Here is an 8,681-nt window from a genome sequence, read left to right as displayed (position 1 = left end):
CAAAAGTGAATGCACCACCTTTCCCTCCAAACCTACTCTTGCACCAGTATCCCTGTTTGCACCACCATCCAACTGGTCACAAAATGAGATACATTGGAGTCCTCAGTGACTCCTTCTTTTCCTTCATTCTTTTTTTAAACTTTTTATTTTGAAATAATTTCAATCTTACAAGCCAGTTGCAAAAATAATACTAACCCCTTACAGAGAATTCCAACATACCCCCTGTTCTAGTTTGCTAATGCTGCCGGAATGCAAAACACCAGGAATGGATTGGCTTTTACAAAAGGGGGTTTATTCGGTTACACAGTTACAGTCTCAAGGCCATAAAGTGTCCAAGTTAACATATCAGCAATTGGGTTCCTTCACTGGAGGATGGCCAATGGTGTCTGGAAAACCTCTGATAGTTGGGAAGGCACGTGGCTGGCATCTGCTCCAAAGTTCTGGTTTCAAAATGGCTTTCTCCCAGGATGTTCCTCTCTAGGCTGCAGTTCCTCAAAAATGTCACTCTTAGTTGCACTTGGGGTATTTGTCTTCTCTTAGCTTCTCCGGAGCAAGAATCTGCTTTCAACATCTGTTTTCAAACTGTCTCTCATCTGCAGCTCCTGTGCTTTCTTCAAAGTGTCCCTCTTGGCTGTCGCGCCTCTTCAAAATGTCACTCACAGCTGCACTGAGTTCCCTCTGCCCCTCAGCTCATTTATATGGCTCCACTGATCAAGGCCCACCCTGAATGGGTGTGGTCACGCCTCCATGGAAATACCTCATCAGAGTTATCACCTACAGTTGGGTGGGGTGCATTTCCATGCAAACAACCTAATCCAAACGTTCCAACTTAATCCCCACTAATATGTCTGCCCTACAAGTTTGCATCAAAGAATAGGGCTTTTTCTGGGGGACATAATACATTCAAACCAGCACACCCCCACCCCAGATACCCAGACCCACCAATTTTAACATTTTGTCCCCTTTGCAGTATCATTCTATCTACCCATCTATCTATCTGTCTATCTACTCATCCAATTTATGAACACCTGAGTGTAGGTCATATACATCATGCTCCTTGAACACTTAATACTGCCATGTACATTTCTGAAGAACAAGGATATTCACTTATGTAACCACCTTAAGTGCAGTTATCAAATTCAAGAAAGAACATTGATATAAAGCTTATAGTCTAAATTCCAATTTTTTCTTATGTCCCAGTAATGTCCTTTGTCCTCTCCTTCATTCTTCACATCCAATCACTCATCAAATCCTTTGAATGCTACCTCCCATGACTAAGTCCAGTTCCTATCCTCCATTCACAATACCACCGACCTACTTCAGGCCTGAGTCTCGTGCCTGGAATTCGCCCACAGCTTCTTGGCTAGTTTCCCTGTCTCTCGAGAGTCCTCACTCCCCAGAGTAATCTTACTCTGATCCTGGTCTAATCATTTCCCACCACTGCTCAATCCTTGGACCATTCCCTACTGTCTAAATTAGCAGTGAATCTCAAACCAGGGAGTTTGTTACAAGTACAGATTTCTGAGTCCCAGTGCAGAGATGAGCTTCCAATTCTTCTATTATTGGATGGAGACCTGCGATCTGCATTTTAAAAAAACAAGCACCCAGATAATTTGTCTGTGGGCAGTTCTTGGGCCATATTTTGAGAAACACAGCAATACCTGCTAAATATAACATGGCAGTCAATTTCCTTCCTGACCTGCTTCCAACCTATCTTTGTTGTTTTGATTTTTTTTTTTTTATTTTGAATTAAGTTCAAACTTCCAGGAGAATTGCAAAAATAATACAAAGCCCAGATTTTTTGCTATGGGTTTGCCACCAGAATCCAGGTGTCGTGAAAACCACTGCTAAATCTTAAGCCGAATGGGAAAGGAAAAGACTCATATGGTCAGAATTGTCGTCATTGGACATGTAGATTCAGGCAAATCCACCACTACTGGCTACCTGATCTACAAATGTGGTAAAATCAACAAAAGAGCCATCAGAAAAATTGAAAAGGTGGCTGCTGCGATGGGAAAGAGCTCCTTCGAGTATGCCTGGGTGTTGGATACCCTGAAAGCGTGGTATCAGCACTATCTCCCTGTGGAAATTGGAGGCCAGCAAGTATTCTGTGAACATCGTTGATGCCCAGGACACAGAGATTATCAAAAACATGAGTATAGGCACATCTCAGGCCATGCTGTCCTGATTGTTGCTGCTAGTGTTGGTGAATTTTAAGCTGGTTTCTCCAAGAATGGGCAGACCTGTGAGCATGCCCTTCTGGCTTACACACTGGGTGTGAAACAACTAATTATTGGCGTTAACAAAATGGTCCACTGAGCCACCCTGCAGCCAGCCAAGATATGAAGAAATGGTTAAGGAAGTCAGCACCTTCATTAAGAAAATTGGCTATAACTCCATCATGGTAGCATTGGTGCCAATTTCTGATTGGAATGGTGACAACATGCTGGGGCCAGATGCTAACATGCCTTGGTTCAAGGGATGGAAATTCACCCCTTAGGATGGCAATGCCAGTGGAACCGTATTGCTTGAAGCTCTCGATTGCATCCTGACACCTACTCATCCTGCTAACAAGCCCTTGCATCTGCTCCTCCAGGATGTCTACAAAATTGGTGGCATTGGTACAGTTCCCATGACCTGAGTGATGACCGGAATTCTCAAACAAGGCATGGTGGTTATCTTTGTTCTAGTCAATGCTACAACTGAAGTAAAGTCTGTTGAAATGCACCATGATGCTTTGAGTGAAGTTTTTTCCTGGGGACAATGGGGCTTTGATGTTTAGAACGTGTCTGTAAAAGATGTTCATTGTGACAATGTGGCTGATTACAGCAAAAATGACCCACCAATGGAAGCAGCTGGTTTCACTGCACAGGTGATTATCCTGAACCACTCCAGCCAAATCAGTGCTGTTTATGCGCCTGTGATGGTTTGTCACCCAGCTCACATTGCTTGCAAGTTTGCTGAGCTGAAGAAGATTGATGGTTGTTCTGGGAAGAACATGCAAGATGGCTCCCAATTCTTAAAATCTGGTGATGCAGCCATGGTTGATATGACTCCTAGAAAGCCCATGTGTGTTGAGAGCTTCTCTGACTCTCCTAGTCTAAATTGTTTTGCTGTTTCTGATGTGAAACAGACAGTGGCTGTGGTGTCTTTAAGGCAGTGGACAGGAAGGCTGCTGGAGCTGGCGAGGTCACTCAAGTCTGCCTAGAAAGCTCAGAAGGCTAAATGAATATTATCCATAACACCTGCCACTCCAGTCTTAGTGGTGGGAGAACAGTCTCAGAACTGTTTGTCTCAATTGGCCATTTAAGTTTAATAGTAAAAGGCTGGTTAGTGATAACAATGCATTGTAAAACCTTTGAAGGGAAGGTTCCTTTCCCATTTGGCTTAAGATTTTTCCATGTCGCTTTGTACAAGCTTTAGTATCACACTTTTATTGTTGTGCATTGGCATGGGGGGTGATGTTCAAAATAGTCAACAACAATATGGCATATTGACTAAACCAATCATAACTCAGAAAACTGAGATACTCTCGTGTCTGGTTGGTGGGGAGAGTCCACCCCAACCCCCTGGAGGGGCTCTGGGTGGTCGTGGCAGGGGGTGGAGGGGGGGATATAGAGTTTCGAGAGGAACAGCTATTTACTAATTGGTAGGGAAATATTTCAACATTTTAATAATCAGTATAGCCATACTAGTGAATAGTAGTGGCTACATAGTAGCTGTTTGCATGGAAGCATGGGTGTTTGTGTGCATCATCCCAAACCTGTTTATTGTTAATAGCTTCATGCAGCTCACTCAATGAGCTTTGGACTGACTGCTAGGAAATAGCAACACTGATGGATTCGTGTCTCAACTCCTTTCTCTTTTCTTTTTCTTCCTCTCTTGCAAATATGACTGGGCAAGGTGTTTTTTTTTTTTTTTTTTTTTTTAAGACAAATTAACTGAGGAAGGGGGCATCAGAATTCTTAGAATTCCCTGTAATTTTTTTTAAAAAATTCAGTTTTATTGAAATATATTCACATACCATACAATCATCCATGGTGTACAATCAACTGTTCACAGTACCATCATATAGTTACACATTCATCACCACAATCTATTTCTGAACATTTTCCTTACATCAGGAAGAATCAGAATAAGAATAAAAAATAAAAGTAAAAAAAGAACACCCAAACCATCCCCCCCATCCCACCCTATTTGTCATTTAGTTTTGATCCCCATTTTTCTACTCATCCATCCATACACTAGATAAAGGGAGTATGACCCACAAGGTTTTCACAATCACACTGTCACCCCTTGTAATCTACATTATTATATAATTGTCTTCAGGAGTCCAGACTGCTGGGTTGGAGTTTGGTAGTTTCAGGTATTTACTTCTAGCTGTTCCAATACATTAAAACCTAAGAGGTGTTATCTGTATAGTGCATAAGGATGTCCACCAGAGTGACCTCTCGACTCCATTTGAAATCTCTCAGCCACTGAAACTATTTCATCTCATTCTGCATCCCCCTTTTGGTCAAGAAGATATTCTCAATCCCACGATGCCGGGTCCAGATTCATCCCCGGGAGTCATATCCTGCGTTGCCAGGGAGATTTACACCCCTGGGAGTCGGGTCCCACATAGTGGGGAGGGCAGTGAGTTCACCTGCCGAGGTGGCTCAGTTAGAGAGAGAGAGGGCCACATCTGAGCAACAAAGAGGTACTCGGGGAGACTCTTAGGCACAATTATATGCAAGTTTAACCTCTCCTTTGCAGTAACAAGCTTCATAAGGACAAGTCCCACAATCGAGGGCTTGGCACATCAAACCACCAGTCCCAATGTTTGTGACAACATCAACACCAGTCCAGGTGAGGAAGTCCAACACTTTTGCACCTTCCCCCAGCTCCTCGGGGCAGGGGGGGTGGAGAGGCTGTAAATATATTTTTTATTCTCTGCCCAAATTATTTTGGGATGTGTCACTATTTCACTCTAACCTATACTAACCTACCATATCTCACTTCCTATTCAAAGTTCCATGTAATTGTGGTGTTTGAACAAACCAACTGTAGAGTTATACTGTTTAGAAAATATAGATCCTGCACCAAATAGACATCTCTTCCCTTGGTCTTACTTAGAAGTTGAAGTTTTAAAACACAGTCAGTTTCGACCTTTACTCTTTGGCCCAGTTTGCCCTAGTCTTAACCAGACCTGCTTCATTCATATCACCAATTGAAGTCTGGGCTCTTTTTCAGCTTTTTTTTTTTTTTTTAACAGTTGCTGTATGCACTAATACTGACATTCATAACTGCCAAGCTTTAGCTCTGAGTTTCAGGTGTCTCAGAGATATGCATTGTTCCAGAGACCAATCAGGTTATACACTAAGGGATCAGCATCTCAAAGTTTAGAAATAGGCATTACAATTCAGGAATCGAGTTGACTGCTGTAAGAGCTTACAACCTAGGGACTATTACAATAATCATGTCCACATTAGGCTACACTCTAAGATTCAATTCTGAGTTTACATATTGTAGTTAGTCCATATTGGTGAGGCATTATAGTGTTTGCCTTTATTTCTGGCGTACTTCACTCAAATACTGTGTACAGGATCCATTCACCTCGTTGTGTGTCTCACAGCTTCACTCCTCATAGTTGCTCAATATTCCATTGTATGCACACGCCACAGTTCACCATTCTGTTCCTCAGTCTATGTACCCTTAGATCACCTCCACCCATTACAAATCATGATTACTGCCTCCATGAACACCAGTGTGCAAATGTCCATTCATGTCTCTGCTCTGAGATCTTCAAATGACATACTCCATAATGAGGTTGCAGGACCTTATAATCCCCACATACTTAGCTTTTTGTGGAACCACCACACTGACCTTCAGAAAGGCTATACCATTCTACCTGCTCATCAACAGTAGATAGGTACATCCCTCTCACCATGTTTTCTCCAACACTTTTACTCCTATATATATTTTTTCCTACAATTTTATAGTTATATTCACATACCATACATTTATCCACAGTGTACAATCATGGTATCATCATAAAGTTGTACATTTATCACCACAATCAGCACTTGGACATATTGATTACTACAAGAAAGAAAAGGTTTTTTAAGACAAATTAACTGAGGAAGGGAGCATCAGACTTCTCAGAATTCCCTGTAATGTTTGTTTAAAATGCAGATTCCAGGATCCTACCCAAAGCCCATCAAATTAGAACTTCTGGAGTGGGAACCAGGTTTCTGAATGTTTCATAAGTTTGTCTAAGTGATTCTGATGCATGTTAAAGTTTAGGGACCATTGGTTTATGATGCTTTTCAGACCTGGTTGCATGTTAGAATTATCCAGAGAGATAAAAAAATACAGATGACCAGACCCCACCCTAAACCAATTAAATCAGAATCCCTGTGGATGAGGCCCAGGCATCTACATTTTTTAACACCTCCCTGATTCTGGTTTTCAGTTATGATTGAGGATTGGTTTAGGAAATTCATAAACTGGTTAAACAGCTTTAGAACTTCTGGGGTGGGAACCAGGTCCCTGAATGTTTAATAAGTTTCTCTAAGTGATTCTGATACATGTTTAAGTTTGGGGGCCATTGGTTTATGATGGTTTTCAGACTGGTTCCATGTTAGAATTATCCAGAGAGTTTAAAAATAAGATGACCAGACCCTACCCTAAACCAGAGTTTAGGGAATTCTTAAACTGGTTAAACAGCTCCTGAACAATAGACTTGAATGTTTGCTGTAGTTAATAGGTGATTTTCTCTCTGGAATTTGATTTTATATCTTACTTTTTTTCATGTTGGGACAGTGGAAAACTCATTCCTGTTTTGACTGCTGTCCGTGGGAAACTGCTCGGTAAGTTATGCATTTCTATTCCATGCTAGGCACGATGATTATTAAGATCTGGAGATTGTCTTGAGTGTAGGCTGAGCTGGAGTCTGCCTATTTGTCATTCCGTGGCTTCATGTTAATCAGTGGGGCAGATGACTTGGGAGACTTTCTGCAGTATCTGATGATTATGGACTGCTTTGCACGGCCCCCTTGTGAAATAACATACTTCTTTTCCTCCCCAGTTCATGGAAGAAAAATATGACACCGAAATATAAGGGAGACGCTCCAGGCTGGTTATACTGAGACTGTCAAAGTCAAGGATAGAGTCTCTGAAGCCAGGTTATACAACACAAAGTGGTGATCTGATTATATTCTAGTCAACTGGGCACTGAGAATAAGTATTTTTGATGACTTAGGCCCTTGTCTTTACCCACCATCCTTGTTCTTTTTTCAAAATTTGCAATGCTCCATCCGAAAGCACAGGCCAAATTTATTATTTAATTGCCTATTATACAATTTGCTAATGTGGACCTGACCTAACAGAAATAGGTTAAGTAATCACTATCAGATGGAGGACCTGGGTCTGAATTGCCAGTTGTTTCAACAGTTGGAGCCAGCAAGAGTAGATTATGTGCATTTCTTCCCATCTCCACATTCAGTGACCTTGTGTTGGCAGTTTGAAATTAGTCGCGATGGGAGTATTTATACCACAGAAATCTGGAAACACAACAAATCAGGTTGCTGTGTTTTTTTATTTGTTTGTTTGTTTGTTTGGTTTTGGTTTTTTAACTTGCAGAGAGCCAGTTGTTAAACATATACCAGAATACCACTGAAGCTTGGTCACCATAGAAATTTATCTGTACCCTCAGGCTTTCACAGGTGGTGGAATCAACCAGCCAACATGATGAGAAAGATTGATCTGAATGTCATCTTTGGTATATTCTACAGTAGGTTTTGATTTTAATGCAGCCTATAAAATGTAACCTTTTAAAATATGAGTTTATTTCTCACCTATCAGATTGGTTTAAACAAATGATAATGCTCAAAATTGGCAAGGGTGAGGGGAGGAGAAGACTCACTCACTGGTGATGGGAGTATAAATAGAATAATCTTTCTGAAGGGCAATTGACAAAACCGCATCAAAAGACCTAAGATGTGCACACCTTTGGAATTTATCTAAGGAAATAATTGAGATGTATGCAATGTTATATGCTTAAAAATGTTCACTGCAGCCTTATTTACACCAGTGGTTCTTAATCCTGGCTGCAGGTGGCATATTAAATTCACTTGGGGAATTAAAAACAGTATATCAGTGGTTCTCAACTGGGGCAGTGGGGGTGGGGAGGAAGGAAGCATTTTGCCTCCAGGGGATATTTGGCAATGTTTGGACACATTTTTTGTTGTCACATTTCAGGGGGAGGGTGCTACTGGCATCGAGTGGGTAGAGGCCACAGATTTTGATCAACATCCTATAATGCACAGGAAGTCTGACCCCCCCCCCCCCAACAAGGCATTATGAGATCCAAAGTGTCGACAATGCTAAGATTGTATACTGCAGTTTACAGGTGTCAGGTCCCCATCTGAGATGAATTACATCAGAATGGATCTCTGGGGAGAACTTCAGTATTTAAATAATAGCAACCTTTCAGGTGATTTCTGTGTGTTACCAGAGTTGAAAATTGCTCATTTTCCAGGAAATTGGAAATAACATATATAATCAGTAACAAGATACCAATTTCATAAATTCTGCCACACCTTTATAATAGATTACTATGCAGCCTGTAAAAAATTCTTACATTTGCAAAACATGATTTCCTTAGTCAAAAAAGAGATTAGACATCAATAAGAAAAACA

At 41.2% G+C, this 8,681-nt stretch overlaps 1 pseudogene; it reads left to right on the top strand.

The window, feature by feature from the left end:
- Positions 1-1,863: 1,863 nt before the first annotated feature.
- LOC119519289 lies at positions 1,864-3,225 on the top strand (annotated as a pseudogene).
- The last annotated feature ends 5,456 nt before the right edge of the window (positions 3,226-8,681 follow it).

This window comes from Choloepus didactylus, chromosome 23 (genome assembly GCF_015220235.1).
Source record: "Choloepus didactylus isolate mChoDid1 chromosome 23, mChoDid1.pri, whole genome shotgun sequence".
Taxonomy (NCBI): Eukaryota; Metazoa; Chordata; class Mammalia; order Pilosa; family Megalonychidae; genus Choloepus; species Choloepus didactylus.
Note: the sequence above shows the minus strand (reverse complement) of the source record. Positions and strands in the feature narration are given on the sequence as shown.